The sequence below is a fragment of the Pleurodeles waltl genome, chromosome 4_2 (assembly GCF_031143425.1).
Source record: "Pleurodeles waltl isolate 20211129_DDA chromosome 4_2, aPleWal1.hap1.20221129, whole genome shotgun sequence".
Classification (NCBI taxonomy): domain Eukaryota; kingdom Metazoa; phylum Chordata; class Amphibia; order Caudata; family Salamandridae; genus Pleurodeles; species Pleurodeles waltl.
Window position 1 is genome coordinate 47,904,510 of NC_090443.1, and position 16,721 is coordinate 47,921,230.

At 47.1% G+C, this 16,721-nt stretch overlaps 1 protein-coding gene across 6 annotated transcripts in view; it reads left to right on the forward strand.

The window, feature by feature from the left end:
* Positions 1–15,907: 15,907 nt before the first annotated feature.
* Positions 15,908–16,721, forward strand: part of PAN2 (poly(A) specific ribonuclease subunit PAN2) — a 415,349-nt gene continuing 414,535 nt past the window's right edge. For 2 of the 6 annotated variants that reach the window (XM_069230604.1, XM_069230607.1), the window contains exon 1: positions 16,109–16,240. The gene's annotated coding sequence lies outside the window, so the exon portion shown is untranslated. Of the gene's footprint in view, positions 16,241–16,721 lie in introns of all 6 variants that reach the window. The other 4 variants (XM_069230606.1, XM_069230609.1, XM_069230608.1 and 1 more) reach the window with 3 other exon arrangements.

Sequence of the window (16,721 nt, forward strand, 5' to 3'; positions counted from 1 at the left end):
ATCGCCTTTGGGCCCGCAGTCTCAGGAGCCCCTTCCGGTTCCGCAGCTACAGCCTCTGAGCTGAGGAGCACCTATGGATCCGGTCCTGAATCCGGACTGACGTTGGTCGTACTACCATGACCTTCCCCGAGGCTGGTGCTGATGCTCCCGGTGCAGCCTGCACCAATGGGTGGCCTCTTCCCCATTCTCATTGCCGACTCTGACACAGAGCCAGATGGGCATCCTACGATGCTGACTTGGACTCTGACAGGAGCTTTGCCTCCTATATTGGATCCTTAGCCCCTTTCTTATGGGCTCTGATATGGTGAGGAATTGGAGGGGACTACTGGACCCTTTAGAATACTAGCTCCAAGACTCTATGGACTGGCATACAGACTTTGGTGAAGCCAGCAGACTGGACACTTCCCCAGATACTGGCATGCTTTCTCCTTCTACTGTGGCTGCAGAGGTGGGAGCTTCTTATGCTATGGTGGTGAGAAGAGCAGCTGAGGTGTTGGACTTTGAGTTTCCTTTGGTGGCAGTCACGACTAACCTCCTCCTTAATAAACCCCTTATGGATGTCCTACTAGGTACCTGGTCCAAACCAAGCAGAGGGGCTCCTGTGAACAGGACAATTGCCTGCTGCCATTGCACTGCTCCAGGGGACTCAAGCTTCCTGATGTAACACCTCAACCCTGAGACCTTGGTCATCCAAGCCTTCACTTCCAAGGGCGCGTTCCCTTCCGCACCCGCAGATAGAGAATCCAAAAGGTTAAATACACCTGGGAAGAAGATTATTTATTCCTCCTGCCTAGCATTGCGGTCCATGAACACTGCATGCCTTTTGGGCCTTTATTCCTATGCACTGGGATATGGTTGCGCAGGTGCTGCCACACGTCCCGGAAGAGGCCTGGGCTGTACTTTTTGAGGCAGTTGCTGATAGGAGAGATGCAGCAAAGTTTATCATCCATTGTGGTCTGGACATGACCAACTTGCTAGGCCAAGCGGTTTGGCCAAGCGGTAGTGGCCCTAAGCTTGCTGAGGATGTCTGGCTTTTCGGGTATGTCCAATGCACCCTTATAAACCTGGCCTTTGATGGCACCCATCTCTCCGGAGACAAGGCAGACTCAGCGCTCAAGCACTACAAGGATTCTTGTCCTATGGCCAGGTCCTTGGGCCTGACTGCAGCTCCCCGTCTGCCTTACGCCCCCTTTGTGGCTACAGAAGGGGCCTCCAACTGTGTCCATTCCTGGCCAGCCACCGTGCAGCACATGCTGCCCAGCCTCTGCGTGACTGAAGGCGTGGGCTCCTCCAACCTCGTGGATCAGGAAGCCAGCAGTCTGGCCAATCCAGTGCCCCCCAACACACACACATTTTACAGCAGCCTCTTAGCCTTCCTGGTCTGATTTCCTCATCAAGGGCCAGACGGAAGCAGGATTTGCCATCACCTGCTCTGCTGGCAATCCATCACATCTGACAGGTGGGTTCTGCAGACAGTCCGGAGGGGCTACTCTCTCCCCTTCAAGAATACTCCTCCATCCATGCCACCATCATATGATTAAATGATGGAGGATCACTTGTCCCTTCTCTGTGAGGAAGTTGCAGCTCTCTGGGCCAAGGGAGCCATAGTGAGGGTTCCCATGCCCGAAGTAGGTAGTGGTTGCAATTCCTGCTACTTTCTGGTGCCCAAAAAGGACAAGGGCCTCCACCCTATCCTTGAACTTCGATCCCTCAAACTATTCCTTATGAAGGAGAAGTTCAGAATGCTAACTCTGGCTCAAGTTTTATCTGCCCTGGACCTAGGAGACTGCATGGTAGTACTGGACTTAGAGAACACTTATTGTCATATTTACATTCCATCCATAGACATTACTTGCAGTTCATGGTAGGCTATGAGCACTTTTAGTTCACCATGCTCCCTTTTGGCTTTACCAGCGACCCTCGGGTGTTCACCAAGATGAAGGCGGTGGTCGGAGCTCATCTGCACAGATCAGGGGGTTTTCTTCACTGGGGTTTCCCATAAACATGCCAAAGCCGCACGTTACTCCCTTTCATATTTCCCCTTTCATCTGAGCTGTTCTGGACAGAGTGCAGATTTGAGGTTATCCTCCCGAATGGCAAGTCCAGGATATTCAGGCTATGATACTGATGTGTCAGGCATTCTCACCGAAATCCAGAACAAAGGCTGACGCGGCTGGGCCTCATGGCCTCCTGCATCCTGTTGGTGACACATGCCAGGTGGAATATGTGGACTCAGCAGTGGGACCTGAAGTTCCAGTGGGTGCACCATCAGGGTAATCTTTCCAACAAGGTCCAGATCTCTGAGGGAACTGTGCAAGACCTGCAGTGCTGGCTTTCGAATCCACATTGATTTAACAATCCCTTCCCCAACCAGATTTATCCATAGTGACAGACTTGTCACTTTTGGGGTGGGGTGGCCACATAGGAAAGGCAGATCAGAAGGCCTCTGGTATCTGGCGGAGTCTGGGCTTCATATCAGTCTTCTGGAGTGCCGGGTGATCAGGCTTGCATTGAAAGCACTTCTTCCCTCTCTCAAAGGGAAAGTAGTGCAAGTGTTCAGATAACACTACTGCCACGTGATACTGCAACACACAGGGCAGAGTAGCGTCCTGGACCCTTTGTCAGGAGGTGCTACGCCTCTGGACATGGCTGACACATCAGGACATAACCCTGGTGGTTCAACATTCTCTGAATGCCCGAGCAGACAAACTCAGTCGTCGATGCATAGCCATCCAAAGGTGGCGCAGGGTCTTTTTCAGCAGTGGGGAGAGCCTTAGTTAGATCAATTTGCCTCCGCAGAGAACGTGCAATGTCAGCTGTTTTGCGCATTGGAGTTTCCAAGGCGGCACTCGCTATGAGACTCTTTTCGTCTTGAGTGGAACTCTGGCCTCCTTTCCGCCTATACCACTTATGTCCAAAGTTCTCAAGAAGATCAGGAACGACTGGGCCCAAGTCATCTTGGTGGCTCCCGACTGGGCACGGAAAGTATGGTATTCAGAGCATGGCCACCGATCCTCCACTCAGACTGCCCCTTCGGGAGGATCTTCTGTTGCAGCAGCAGGGGACAGTTCTCCACCTGAACCTGACCAATCTCTGCCTTCATGCATGGAGAGTGAGCCGTGGCAGTTGATGGCTTTTGACCTTCCACCCGAAGTCTGTGATGTTATCTTGTCAGCCAGGCGTCGCTCCACCAAAACAGTATACGCCTGTCGGCATAGATTTGTGGCATGGTGTACCAACAAATCTGTTGATCCACCTCTCTGCTACTCTTTCTGAGATTCTTTTGTTTATTCTCTTTAGCCCAGTAGGGCTATGCTTTGGGCACCCTTTAAGGCTATTTATCGGCTGTTTCAGCCTTTCTTAGGTTGCCTGATCAGCCTTCAGTCTTTAAGTCTCCTGTTGTTAGTCGCTTCTTTAAGGGTCTCACCCATATGTTTCCTCCCACTCTGTTTAACATGCCTCAGTGGGACCTCAATCTTATACTTACTTACTACTTACTCCCTTTGAGCCTATGCACAAGTGTCCCTTACGGCTCCTTCATTTCAAAACAGTTTTTCTTGTTGCCATCACTTCTGCTTGCTGAGTGAGTGAGCTTCAGGCTCTATCTTCTAAGCCCCCATTTTTGTCTGTGCACCCTGACAAAGTGATGTTACGCGCTAAAGCTTCCTTCCTTCCCAAAGTAGTTACGCCTTTTCATGCAGGCCAATCCATCACTTTGCCTACTTTTTACGCACCTCCACATCCTTCTCATAAAGAGGGGAGACTCTACCGCGTGGATCCAAAAAGAGCGTTGGCGTTCTATCTCAATCTTACTAAAGAATTCCAGGTGGACGATCAACTCTTTGTTGGATATGTAGTTAAGAAGAAAGGGAAGGCGGTGCAAAAACCTACCAACTCCAATGGGTACTTCTTTGCATCAAACTAAGTTACGCTTTGGCGAAGAAGCAACCCCCGGAGGGCTTGCAGGCTCATTCCATCAGAGCAACTGCTGCTTCCACAGCATTGGCACGTGGAGTTCCTGTCCTGGATATCTGCCATGCAGCAACATGGGCATCCCTGCACACGTTTACTAAACATTACTGCCTAGACAGTCCGGTCCGTAGGGACGTCTACTTTGGTTGTTTGGTCATGCACGACTTTCTAGTATGATCTTGGTTCACAGCCCACATCTGAGGATGGCATTGCTTGGGTATCTGTTCACAGGAAGGAATCTGGAACCAGAAGTTTCTATTGGATGAATATGTTACTTATGCTTTGGTGTGGAAAGTCATGAAAAGAAACTGACGTTACTGCGCTGAAGCGGCATCTATGTATGACTCCCAACGTCATCACGGCGACTATGACGCCCGCAGAGTCTACCAATGCCACCTACCGACGTGCAAGGGCATTGTTTGAAGAAAAAATCTCTGGATCCAGTCTGACACCTGGGGACTCTACCAGCTATATCGTTATCGAAGGTAAGTAACTTGTACTTTAGTATTTGTGTTGCCATAATAAAGTACCTTTGTTTTTGTAACACTCTGTGACTCTTGTGTGTAAGTGTTGTGTGGCTGTAGTGGTATTGCTTAAGCTCTGCATGTCTTCTAGAAAAGTCTTGGCTGCCATCCACAGCTACCACTAGAGAGCCCTGGCTTCCTAAGCACTGTCTACACCTCACTAATAGTGGATACCTGGTATAAGGTGATAACTCCATGGGCGCCCACAAACACAGCAGGCGAGCTTCCTTCTAGGGACTTCCCCTTAAGAGCCTTAGTTTTGATGCACCAGTAGTCTGTGTTCTTCATGGCTCTGTGCGTCTGGTGTGGAAAGTCTTGAAAAGAAAATGACGTCAGTGCGCCAGGGTGGCGCCTGTAAAAGACATGTGAAGTAATATCCGGTGCGGCCAACGATGGACATGGAGCCGATCAATGCTGCCTATCGGCATGCAGGGGTACGCTGAAAAAATTCTCGGGATCTAGTCTGACTCCTAGAGGAAATTTACAGGTAAGGAATCTGCAACTAGAATGGGTCTCTACCAGATAAGGCATTACCAAAGGTAAGTAACTTATTTGTTAGAGCTCTGGTTTAACTAGTTGTTTCCTGTTGTTGGACACACTCCCTGGGTTACCCCTACCTCATGCCACATACACTGTATGTTTAAAAGTTCACTGAGCATTAGGAGTGCAGCTAAATAGGTTCTCTAAAAGTAGATTTCAGTTATTTTACTGCACCACTTGTATGCAAATTGCAGAACGTCATCCAGAGGAGTGGTAGCTTGAGTTTCTCCTAGAGATGAAGGTTTTGGTCTTGATCTTTTAACCAAGAACTTGACGTACTGTTCAGTTTTATGGTTGCTTCAATCTCCTTCCGGTTTGTAATTGGCCCACGATGCTGGAACAGGAAGTTGGCTGGATTCTGCAACTGACTGTTCACCATAAAGGAGTATTCCTGAAGCTGGAGCATCCACTTCTGTATCATAGGTGGAGGCTTTGAGGATGATCCTTTGAACAAATGAATCAGTGGCTTGTGATCTACTGTTACTCTGAAAGATTGGCTCTAACGGAACGGATGGAAATGATAACAACATCCTTTTTCTATGTGTGCTTACTGCATGGCTTATGAACACCATGGTCAATTTGCCTTCTGGCTGTTTCTATGCTGGGCTTGCTCTGTCCCATAAGACCAACATCCTCTGACAGTTCTGTTTGTTTTTCAGGGTCAAAATAGTTCAAAGTAATCTCTTCGGATAATGCTTCTTTTCTAGCTTGAAATGTTTTTGTTCGATCCTCTCCCCACTACTATGTGCAAAATACATTTGTGAGTTCTATTAATGGTTCACTAAGTGACATGAAATTCTTGCTGAACATGTAATATCTTACCACACCCAAAAGGCTTCTGACTTCTAAAACTGACTACTTGGGTAGTGTCATTTTAATGTCTGCCACTTTGTCTGGTGCAACCCCTTGGGTGCAAAAGATGTAATAAAAAAATTGGAGTGTTTCTGTAAGAACTCACAAATACTGATTTTTTTAAAACAATTTATTTGGGGTGAGGCCACAGCTTTGCTGTCTTTCAAAAATGTCCCTTACACAAATGTGGTGCTCCTCTATGGTTGTTGTGTGGCAGTGTACCATCACTTACAGTGAAGACCTCCATCAATCCAGTCAAAACTAATTCTCTCATATTCTGGAAGTCCTCAGTGGCACTAGAGATTCCAAAACTCAGATTTTTCTACTGTCAAAGCCTAAGGTGGAGTGACATGGTAATTACATAACTGGACTGGAGATTGAACATCAACTGGGAGTATATGGCAGTCTGATGAACTTTCAGTAACAACTTGAAGCAATTCACCTTACTAAATCATCCAGTCAGTGTCAAAAGATGTTTGAGTTTGATGGCAATGTTTGGACGATGCATGTCCACACATCTGTCTTTGAGGTTTCCATGTGACCACTATGGGGGCAGTCAGCAGCTGGACATTTGCACCCGTTCATTGATGTCTGCCCTTTCCATTTGTAATAGTTCTGCTTCCACCGTGGGTCTGAAGTCGAAGACCATTTATCATTGAGGAAGGGTCACCTGCTGAACAGATTTGTCAAAGAATAGCCTAGGCATTTTGCCTTTCAAACAGCCAATGATCTCAAAAAGACTTACAAACACAGCTCATTCGGGTGGGAGTGGGGGGGGGAGGGGCAACATTATTGGTGTGGACACTAGATGTGAACTGTTTGAGCTGCAACTTTTCTGCTGTCTAGCAGGTGAGTAAAGTATTGTCACAATCATGGGTGACCCATACGTTGGTCGACATAGATACATGAGCCAGAGTGGTGGGGAAGGTTCCACACAAGTGTTGTATTACCAGATGTGAAAGGTTTCACCCAGATTAGTTTGAGTATAGGTTTTGGAGCCTAAAAGTCAAATTGAGCTGTTGCAATAATTTTGACAGAGGGTCCTGTCAATAAGGGCAATAATTACTTTGAAATCCCAAGTGAACCTGACACTTGGGTTGTGGTTGACTATCATTTCTTCCTCTTCCCATTGTGTAAACTACATGTACAACTCTGTTTTCTTCCAACTCATCATCATCCATGTCATTGCCACCTATTGCTTTGCTTAAACTGTGTTAACTGTGAAGGCATGGAGTAGGGTTGCTATAGAAAACGTATTGCTCACATGAGCTGCTAGCTTAACAGTAGCATATCCTGAGAGGAAGAACCCACCTTACTTGTCACAAGTTTGTAGCTCATGGTCTGTGTGGTATCCATGTGGCTTGCTCTGAAGGTGGCCTTCAGGACCCCAGGTGGACTATTTATTTAGAACCTCACACCATTGGGCAACGCTACACTATTTAAACAGGAGAAAGCATTTGGCTTTACTTACTCAAGCATACATGCCAACAGACCTGATTCAGGCAGGGGACTCACGGTTTTGAAAGGCAAAAAGCCTTCTCACACCAGAAATTGTCCTTACTCCAATGCAAGTCAATTGAGAAAATAAAATATTTGGATAATTTTTTCCTTAATCTCCCTCCTTGTGCTTTTCAAATGTTGGCTTTTATACACTAGTGCTGTGCAAGTGCAACACTACACATTTATTTGGGGTTTTGGGTTCTTGTAGGACCAGGTAATACTACTCAATTACTTATGTGAAACCCTTTGTATTCTTGACACATCAATTCTACCAGTTTGCTTTTCAGAACTTTTAGGAATGGTATAAACATCACTAATATTAGTTTGTACTCTCATTTTGCATTGTTGCTTGAGTTTGTTTTGTAGGAAAAAAAAACTCCAGATTTTAATGGTATATTACAGACTTTTTGAAATTTTTTGCCATGAAAATACCACATAATCCAGTAAAATACTGGTTGGGTGGCTATGAACAGGGTGAAATACTCATGCATCACTTTAGAAAAAGTGAGGTCTGTTTATAGTAGCATATAATTAATATTATGCGTAGCTGCTAAGGTTTCAGATTGCTTATGTGTGACATTTTCACAATTTCAGTGTAATTATGAGTGGCATTCAACGACTGAGTGACACTTTGTCGCGGGCAAAATCAAACTACAAGACAATAGAAACATATAAATATCAGAAGTTACACCATTTGAGCAATGGCCAACTATAAGAAGATCTTAAAACTGCTGCAATGCACCAGAAATGGAAGGGCACTAAACCCATGATCATGACACGCTAAAATTAAATTACGAATGGAGAAAGTACTCGTGGCACTTACTAGTCAGTATTGAGCATCGCAGTGGGAAGGTATTGGATTTATTTTGCCACCCATGCACTACAGTTGGCAAGTGTTACACCGGCCCAGCTACTCGGCCCCAGTACTCTTAGCAGCAGCTGCAACACAGTTCTGGAACACTCTTGGACTGGTCAGGTAAGAGTCTCTCTTTCCAGGTGCTTATGTAAGTTTGCCCATATGTCAGGAGCACTCTTACAGCTGTTTTGACCAAGGACTTGGCTGCCCTTAGGTGTCTGTGTCTGGCAGCTAATTAAAAAGAGTAGGGCCATTCACAAGGTTTGGCATTAGAGATATCCTGATTAGCTTTGATCTTGGTTTCTGACACATTACCGAGCATGCGGTAACTCGAATACTTAGCTTAAATCGCGTTACCCTAACACGACATGCGTGGAACTTGACAGGACTGATGGTAAAAAAAAATTCTAGCATTCGCGCTAAGAATTTTTCAATTCTATTAAGGACACGGAGGCGAGGATTATGCTTCTCTTTCCATGCTTTTATTTTCACAGCAGCCAATGAACATCATGGAAAGTAAAAAACTACATGACCCAATATTAGTCATAACACGTGATCAACCATAGAGGAGGTAGCCTATAAAGTGTTGAGTCACACCAAGTCACTCCTCTTTCTTTGTCCAAAGTTCAAGATTGAAAAAACAAAATCCAAATAAAAAATCACAACAGAAAAAATCAAAGTCTTAACCAAAAACTTGCAACGAAACCTCGCAAAGCAGACGAACTGGCATCCCACTTGACTGGAAGAAGAACTAAATCGCGGCAGATCGCATTACTTCTCATCATTTCCTAGAAAAATGAAAAAAATCCAGGCCATAAAAACTGAATAGCATAAGAAATACTTATATTACAAAACAATAGCGTGGGATAGCACTGACGTACAGTAATTTTCACATAATATCAACAAAATATCATGACACTCCAACATCATATAAATACAGTGCGGCGGGATAATCCTCGCTTCCGTGTCCTTAATAGAATTGAAAAATTCTTAGCGCGAATGCTAGAATTTTTTTTATTCTATGTCAGGACCGGAGGCTCAGATTATGCTTGTTCAAAGCTGATTCACCACTACTGATGCTATATCAACAATAGGTTTATAATAAAAAGTTTTAAACGTAGAAGGCGAAGACCAATCTGCTGCCTTTAAAATGTCCTCTAAACGAGAACCCAAAATCAAAGACTTCGATGCCATAGCTCCTCTGGCAGAATGCGCACCAAACTTAGAAACATCAATACCTGCCTCACTCAGCAACCAACGCATCCACCTAGTGAGGGTGGCTGAGGAAACAGGATAATATGGTTTAACTAATGAAATGAGTAATTGCACCCCCATATCAGAACGAAATTCTTCTGTACTCACCTCGTAAGCTTTAAGACATTGTACCACACAAAGCTTGGGGATGTCCACAAAACAGGGGTAAGCCACGGACTTCAGATTACATTTAGTTCTACGCGAAATGGAGAAAGAGACTCCTTCAGGAGAAAAAACTCTCCCCGCCAAATCTAGAGCTCTAACATCTGACACTCTCTTACAGGATATCAAACACAATAACATGGTTAGTTTAGCTGATAACTGTTTCCTAGACAAATATCTATTAGCCGGCCAGGATTCTAAAAATCTAAGAACAACATTAACATCCCAAAGGGACGAATAACGGGGGCGAGGAGGATTAGCTAACCTGATACCCCTCATTAATTTACACACAATAGGAGACTCACAGATGGGTTTACCCACTACTGGTAAATGTCCTGCTGAACTAGCGGACCTGTAATTGTTAATAGAACGGTATGCCAAACCTGATGATGCTAAGGAGGAAAGGAAATTCAGGACCAGACAGCTACCTGCTGAAGAAGGATCTGCACCCCTAGAACTACACCAAGCACTCCATCGCTTCCATGCCGAAGCGCATCTCTTGTGAGTACTGGAGGACCAGGAACCTGCAATGAAGTCGGAAGACTCTTGCGAAAGTCCTGGGATGACCCATCTTTGCCTGAAAGACGCCATGCAATCAGGGATAGCTTGCCTGACAGGATCAATGGATGTAACAAGCCCTGAGGGTCCTGGAGGGGATTCTCCCGGAAGGGGAGAAGGATCGGATGGTCGCAACTCAGTTCTATTGCTATCGGAAACCAAGCTTGCGATCTCCAGAGGGGCGTCACTAGCACTAACTCCGCTTGCTGACGCCTGATCTGGGCTAAAACCCTGGGGATCATCCAGAAAGGAGGAAAAGCATAACTCCGCTCCGGAGACCCGTCCTGAAGAAACGCATCCGTCCTTGATGCCTCCGGATCTGGCCTCCAACTGAAAAAACTTTTCATCTGCCGATTGAGGCGAGATGCAAACAGGTCGATCGAAAAGGGACCCCACTTCGCCGATAGAGTTCGGAACACTCTGGGATGTAACCTCCAATCGCTGAAGTCTCAAGTGGCGAGAGTTCCAATCGGCCACTAAGTTGCTGGCCGCAGGAAGGTACTCCGCCACCACAGAAATCCTGTGTTGAAGGCAAAAGTGCCAAAATTCCTTGGCTATCTCCGCCAGAATGCGGGAGCAAGTGCCCCCCAACTTGTTGACATATCTCACTGCTGAGATATTGTCCATGCGAAGGAGAATACAACAATTCGCTCTGATGGGAGAGAGACTCTTGATTGCAAAGGAGCCTGCTAGGAGTTCTAAGCAATTTATGTGGAGACTCAACTCTGAACTGGACCATCTGCCCCCCGTGGACACTAAGCCACACCGGGCTCCCCAGCCCCAAAGACTGGCGTCGGACTCTATTACTACATCCGGGAGAGAGCTGAATATGGCTCTGCCGTTCCAGGCTTCCATATGATCGAGCCACCAAAGCATCTCTGCTCGGGCTTCCTCCGACAGGGGGACTTGATCTGCATAACGGAGACCCTTTTGAAGATGAGAAATCTCCAAACGTTGAAGGGCTTGGTAATGCAAGGGACCGGGAAGATCGCCTGAATCTAAGAAGAAAGCAGGCCCACCATGCGTGCAATCGCTCTCAAGGAAACAGTCTGTTTGGATAATAGACACTTCAATTCTCTCTTGATTGTACGGATCTTCCCAGAGGGAAGGATTAGAAGGGACTGTAAAGAGTCTATCTGGAACCCCAGAAAGCCTATCCGATGCGAGGGGACCAGAACTGATTTTTGGGCATTGATTACAAAACCCAGACTCTGAAGTAGAGACACAGACCATTCGAGGTGATCTAACAGAAGGCCTCGATCTTGAGCCATGATTAAGATGTCGTCTAGGTTTACAATTAGCCTGACCCCTTGGAAACGAAGGAATTCTACTACTGGACGCATAACCTTCGTGAAACACCAAGGGGTGGAGGACAGACCAAAGGGGAGAACCTTGTACTCGTAATATTCTGTCTCCCAACAGAACTGAAGGAACCTCCGATGTGGAGGAAAAATAGGAATGGTCAAGTAGGCGTCCTTTAGATCTAAGCGGACTAACCAGTCTCCCTCTTGGAGAACATCTCTCAGTAAATGAATACCTTCCATTTTGAAATGACGATATATCAAAAAAAAAGTTGAAATCTTAAGTTTAGAACTAGGCGCGAACCGCCTCCTTTCTTGTCTACCAGGAATACTGGACTGACAAAACCTGAAGGGTGATGGGGAACTCTGATAACGGCACCCTTCTTGAGTAGAGCCGAAATTTCTGCGGAAATAAGACTGTGTTCTTGATGGGAAAAATATCCCTGTCCGGGGAGGCATGTTTGATAAGGGGTCTCGTAAAATTCTAGCTTGAACCCCTGCACGGTCTCTAAGACCCAAGCATCTGATGAAATTATACGCCAATTCTCCAAAAACATCTGCATTCTGCCCCCCAAAATTACTTCTGAACTCAAGACCAAGCTCACCTGTGGCTCCCGACTCCTGGGAGAAAGATTGTTGTCCTTTGGCTCTCCCTCTGCGGAATCTGCCTCGACCATATCTAGGTCTAGATGGGTAGAAGGTAGACGAGGCGTTGTAACCCTGATATCCCCCTCTTCCTTGTTGGAAGGATGCACGATGGGGGCCTTGCTGATTGAAACGGCCGAAGGCACGCCCTCTGTAGCGTCCGGCCCCTCGAAAAAGTGGACGCAGCACTCTCCGGATGGATCCTTGTGCCTTGTCCAGACTGGCGTAGGTGGATACGAACTTAAAGTTCCTTCATGAAGGGAGACCCAAAAAGTAACCCCTGGGCCACAGGCCTGATTCCGATGCAGCGAGGTCCGTCAATTTGGGATCCCGCTTCATCAAAACCGATCTGCGACGTTCCGATGAGATAGCGCAATTAGCATTGCCCAAGAAACAAAGAGCTCTCTGAGCCCAGCCTATCAGGATATCCGGGTTAATGGGGTCACCCGATTCCTTGGCTTGAAAGGCCAGTTCCAGGATCTTGGTTAGAGGTCCGGAAATGTCTAAAAGTTTATCTTGACAACCATGCCAGGCGCGATCGATACCCTTCTTAGGATCCTTAGCGGATTTTTTGAGGAACATAACAAGGGTAGGATCCAACTCCGGAGTCTCTGTAACCTTAGAGGGAAAATCAGGTCTGGGGCACTCAGACCTTAATCTAGAACGAATATCTTTATCAAATCCGTGTCTAATATGGGCTTCTACATAATCCGCCACCTCAGGAGGTGGTAGCCACAGAGAGGATCTGGGATGTACGATGTCCTCTGGCTCGAAAGTCAACACCTTAGGGGTAGAGACCTCCTGGTGATGGGCTTTCTTCTTGCGTTTACGAGGAGGAGCGTCCTCCCGCTCGGAAGAGTGCTCAGATGAAGAAGAAAAAGAGGCTGGATCATCCACCGCTTTCTTTTGCGAGCCCACATTGTAATCATGCTCTCTTGCCATATTCCTTATAAGCGATTGGAAATCTGCAGAATGCGGGTTAGAAGTCTGTTTAGCAGGTTGCGGGTTTGCCGCAAAGGAAGAATCTCCTATGATGGGGGCGCTCACCGGAGCTGCCCAAGCTTGTTGATCTACTAAGCCCAAGAGATGATGCTTGATGGGTTGGATGGTCTGAGCCAAGGCCTGATTAACTGAGTGACGTACACCTGCTTCTAGAGCATAAACTAAGTCCTGGTCAAAAGAGCCAGCAGCATCATCCATATAATACAAATCTTTGGCTTGGTCATCATAGCCAGCCATGCTGATGGATAAGCAGTATAATCAATAAAATGTAAATTAGGGCAGAAACCAAAATATTAGCCTTTTAGTATGTGGAGGGAGCAGCCCTGATAGGGTTAAAAAACCCTTAAACCAGGCCCAGCCTGAATCTGAATTATTTCAACCCCAGTGTCCAAGCACTGGGGCGTAATTGGGAGCTGAGCCGGTTGAGGAACACCAGAGGGCCTTAAAGCGCTAAAAACGCTTTGGTTTTATGAGGCAGAGCCTCTAAAAATGTCCCCGTGAAGAGGGGAGTTATTAGCGCAGAAGCGCTTAAATTACCGTGAGGCAGAGCCTCTAGAGATTGCCCTCGTGGGGGAAGAAAAGAAACACAATTAGATAGGCCCCGGCAGCGCTCGGAGACGAGCGCCGTAATTAGGCTCCCGGGGATAGGCACAAAGGCAAAGGGAGGCGCTCTGAACGAAGCAAGCGCGGGCAGATCAAAGGGGAGATTACCGCTCCGAGTCGAGCGTAGATCAAAGGGCGTCCTGAAGAAATCTGAAGGGCCGCGGCCTGGCAGAGCGAGTCGGGCCTGATTCCGATGCAGCGAGGTCCGTCAATTTGGGATCCCGCTTCATCAAAACCGATCTGCGACGTTCCGATGAGATAGCGCAATTAGCATTGCCCAAGAAACAAAGAGCTCTCTGAGCCCAGCCTATCAGGATATCCGGGTTAATGGGGTCACCCGATTCCTTGGCTTGAAAGGCCAGTTCCAGGATCTTGGTTAGAGGTCCGGAAATGTCTAAAAGTTTATCTTGACAACCATGCCAGGCGCGATCGATACCCTTCTTAGGATCCTTAGCGGATTTTTTGAGGAACATAACAAGGGTAGGATCCAACTCCGGAGTCTCTGTAACCTTAGAGGGAAAATCAGGTCTGGGGCACTCAGACCTTAATCTAGAACGAATATCTTTATCAAATCCGTGTCTAATATGGGCTTCTACATAATCCGCCACCTCAGGAGGTGGTAGCCACAGAGAGGATCTGGGATGTACGATGTCCTCTGGCTCGAAAGTCAACACCTTAGGGGTAGAGACCTCCTGGTGATGGGCTTTCTTCTTGCGTTTACGAGGAGGAGCGTCCTCCCGCTCGGAAGAGTGCTCAGATGAAGAAGAAAAAGAGGCTGGATCATCCACCGCTTTCTTTTGCGAGCCCACATTGTAATCATGCTCTCTTGCCATATTCCTTATAAGCGATTGGAAATCTGCAGAATGCGGGTTAGAAGTCTGTTTAGCAGGTTGCGGGTTTGCCGCAAAGGAAGAATCTCCTATGATGGGGGCGCTCACCGGAGCTGCCCAAGCTTGTTGATCTACTAAGCCCAAGAGATGATGCTTGATGGGTTGGATGGTCTGAGCCAAGGCCTGATTAACTGAGTGACGTACACCTGCTTCTAGAGCATAAACTAAGTCCTGGTCAAAAGAGCCAGCAGCATCATCCATATAATACAAATCTTTGGCTTGGTCATCATAGCCAGCCATGCTGATGGATAAGCAGTATAATCAATAAAATGTAAATTAGGGCAGAAACCAAAATATTAGCCTTTTAGTATGTGGAGGGAGCAGCCCTGATAGGGTTAAAAAAACCCTTAAACCAGGCCCAGCCTGAATCTGAATTATTTCAACCCCAGTGTCCAAGCACTGGGGCGTAATTGGGAGCTGAGCCGGTTGAGGAACACCAGAGGGCCTTAAAGCGCTAAAAACGCTTTGGTTTTATGAGGCAGAGCCTCTAAAAATGTCCCCGTGAAGAGGGGAGTTATTAGCGCAGAAGCGCTTAAATTACCGTGAGGCAGAGCCTCTAGAGATTGCCCTCGTGGGGGAAGAAAAGAAACACAATTAGATAGGCCCCGGCAGCGCTCGGAGACGAGCGCCGTAATTAGGCTCCCGGGGATAGGCACAAAGGCAAAGGGAGGCGCTCTGAACGAAGCAAGCGCGGGCAGATCAAAGGGGAGATTACCGCTCCGAGTCGAGCGTAGATCAAAGGGCGTCCTGAAGAAATCTGAAGGGACGCGGCCTGGCAGAGCGAGTCGGGCTCTTCCCGGCTAAGAAAACTGACTGATTCACACGCGCTGTACACACGGTGAAGGAGTGATAAGGGAAGAACGTAGACCCATAAAACGCGCTCACGCTGAGCACTGGTCATAAAAATAAATAAAAAGGAAGAAAGAACCTCACCGGCATTAAAAGGACTGCGCATGAAGCGCGAGTCCTCGCTCCCTTGCTCCCACTCCACTGCTGAAAAAAGCGATCCAAAGGACGCTTACAAGGAGGGGAAAAGCCCGCTCCTACACGTTAAAATATAACAGTAGTAAAAAATGAAATCACACTTAACTGGCTGCGGAGCAGCAAAGAAAGAGGAGTGACTTGGTGTGACTCAACACTTTATAGGCTACCTCCTCTATGGTTGATCACGTGCTATGACTAATATTGGGTCATGTAGTTTTTTACTTTCCATGATGTTCATTGGCTGCTGTGAAAATAAAAGCATGGAAAGAGAAGCATAATCTGAGCCTCCGGTCCTGACATAGAATTTTACATCGTTAATAGAAATGCGTAGATTTTTTTTCCATCGTTTTATCACGCCCTAGCCGTTGTTTTGAGATAAATTAGGGCTGTTATTATTTTGGGCTGCTTTTGGTAGGCCCCGGTTTGTTCCGGGCTTCTTTTCAATCTGAATTGAGCTTGTTTTGGATTTCTCCTAACTTCCTGCAGTGGGCGGGCTCGTGGCTAGTAGAAGGACTTCGCGTATGCCAATACACCGTGCCCGCGCCAGGATCTAATGGTTGCCTGACCTTTGCGACCAGTGTGAACGGGCGCTTGCTGGTAAGTAAAACCCTCCCCGCACCTGTTCCAAAACGCTCCTTTAGTCTGACTAATTGACTCCATTTCGGATGCATCTCGGATGTTGACGTTCACCGCCCCGAACCACCCGGCTTGTTCTGCGTGACGTATTGGTCGGCTGCTGCCGTCTTCCCCGCCTCCATCAGTTGTCCCTCCAGTACTCGACCCGGCTTTGGTCCTGCTGTCGCCCTTTATCGTTTAAGTAGTTGTCACGTGTATTCTGGGCTAGGGCAAGCACGCGGGTTTGCGGTGCCGTCTGAGAGCGGTACTCACGTTGTAGAGAGTGACCGTAAACTGCCTTTTTTTGCGGGCATGTCCGTGGGTGCGGAGCCAAGGCATTATACTGCTTTAAACGGGATGAAAAACGTTTGGGAGGGGTGTTCCTTTTATAATGGGTGTGGCAAAAGACTTGTGACAGAGACTATTGGCAGGGAGGCATGGCAGATGTAATAAATAATTACAG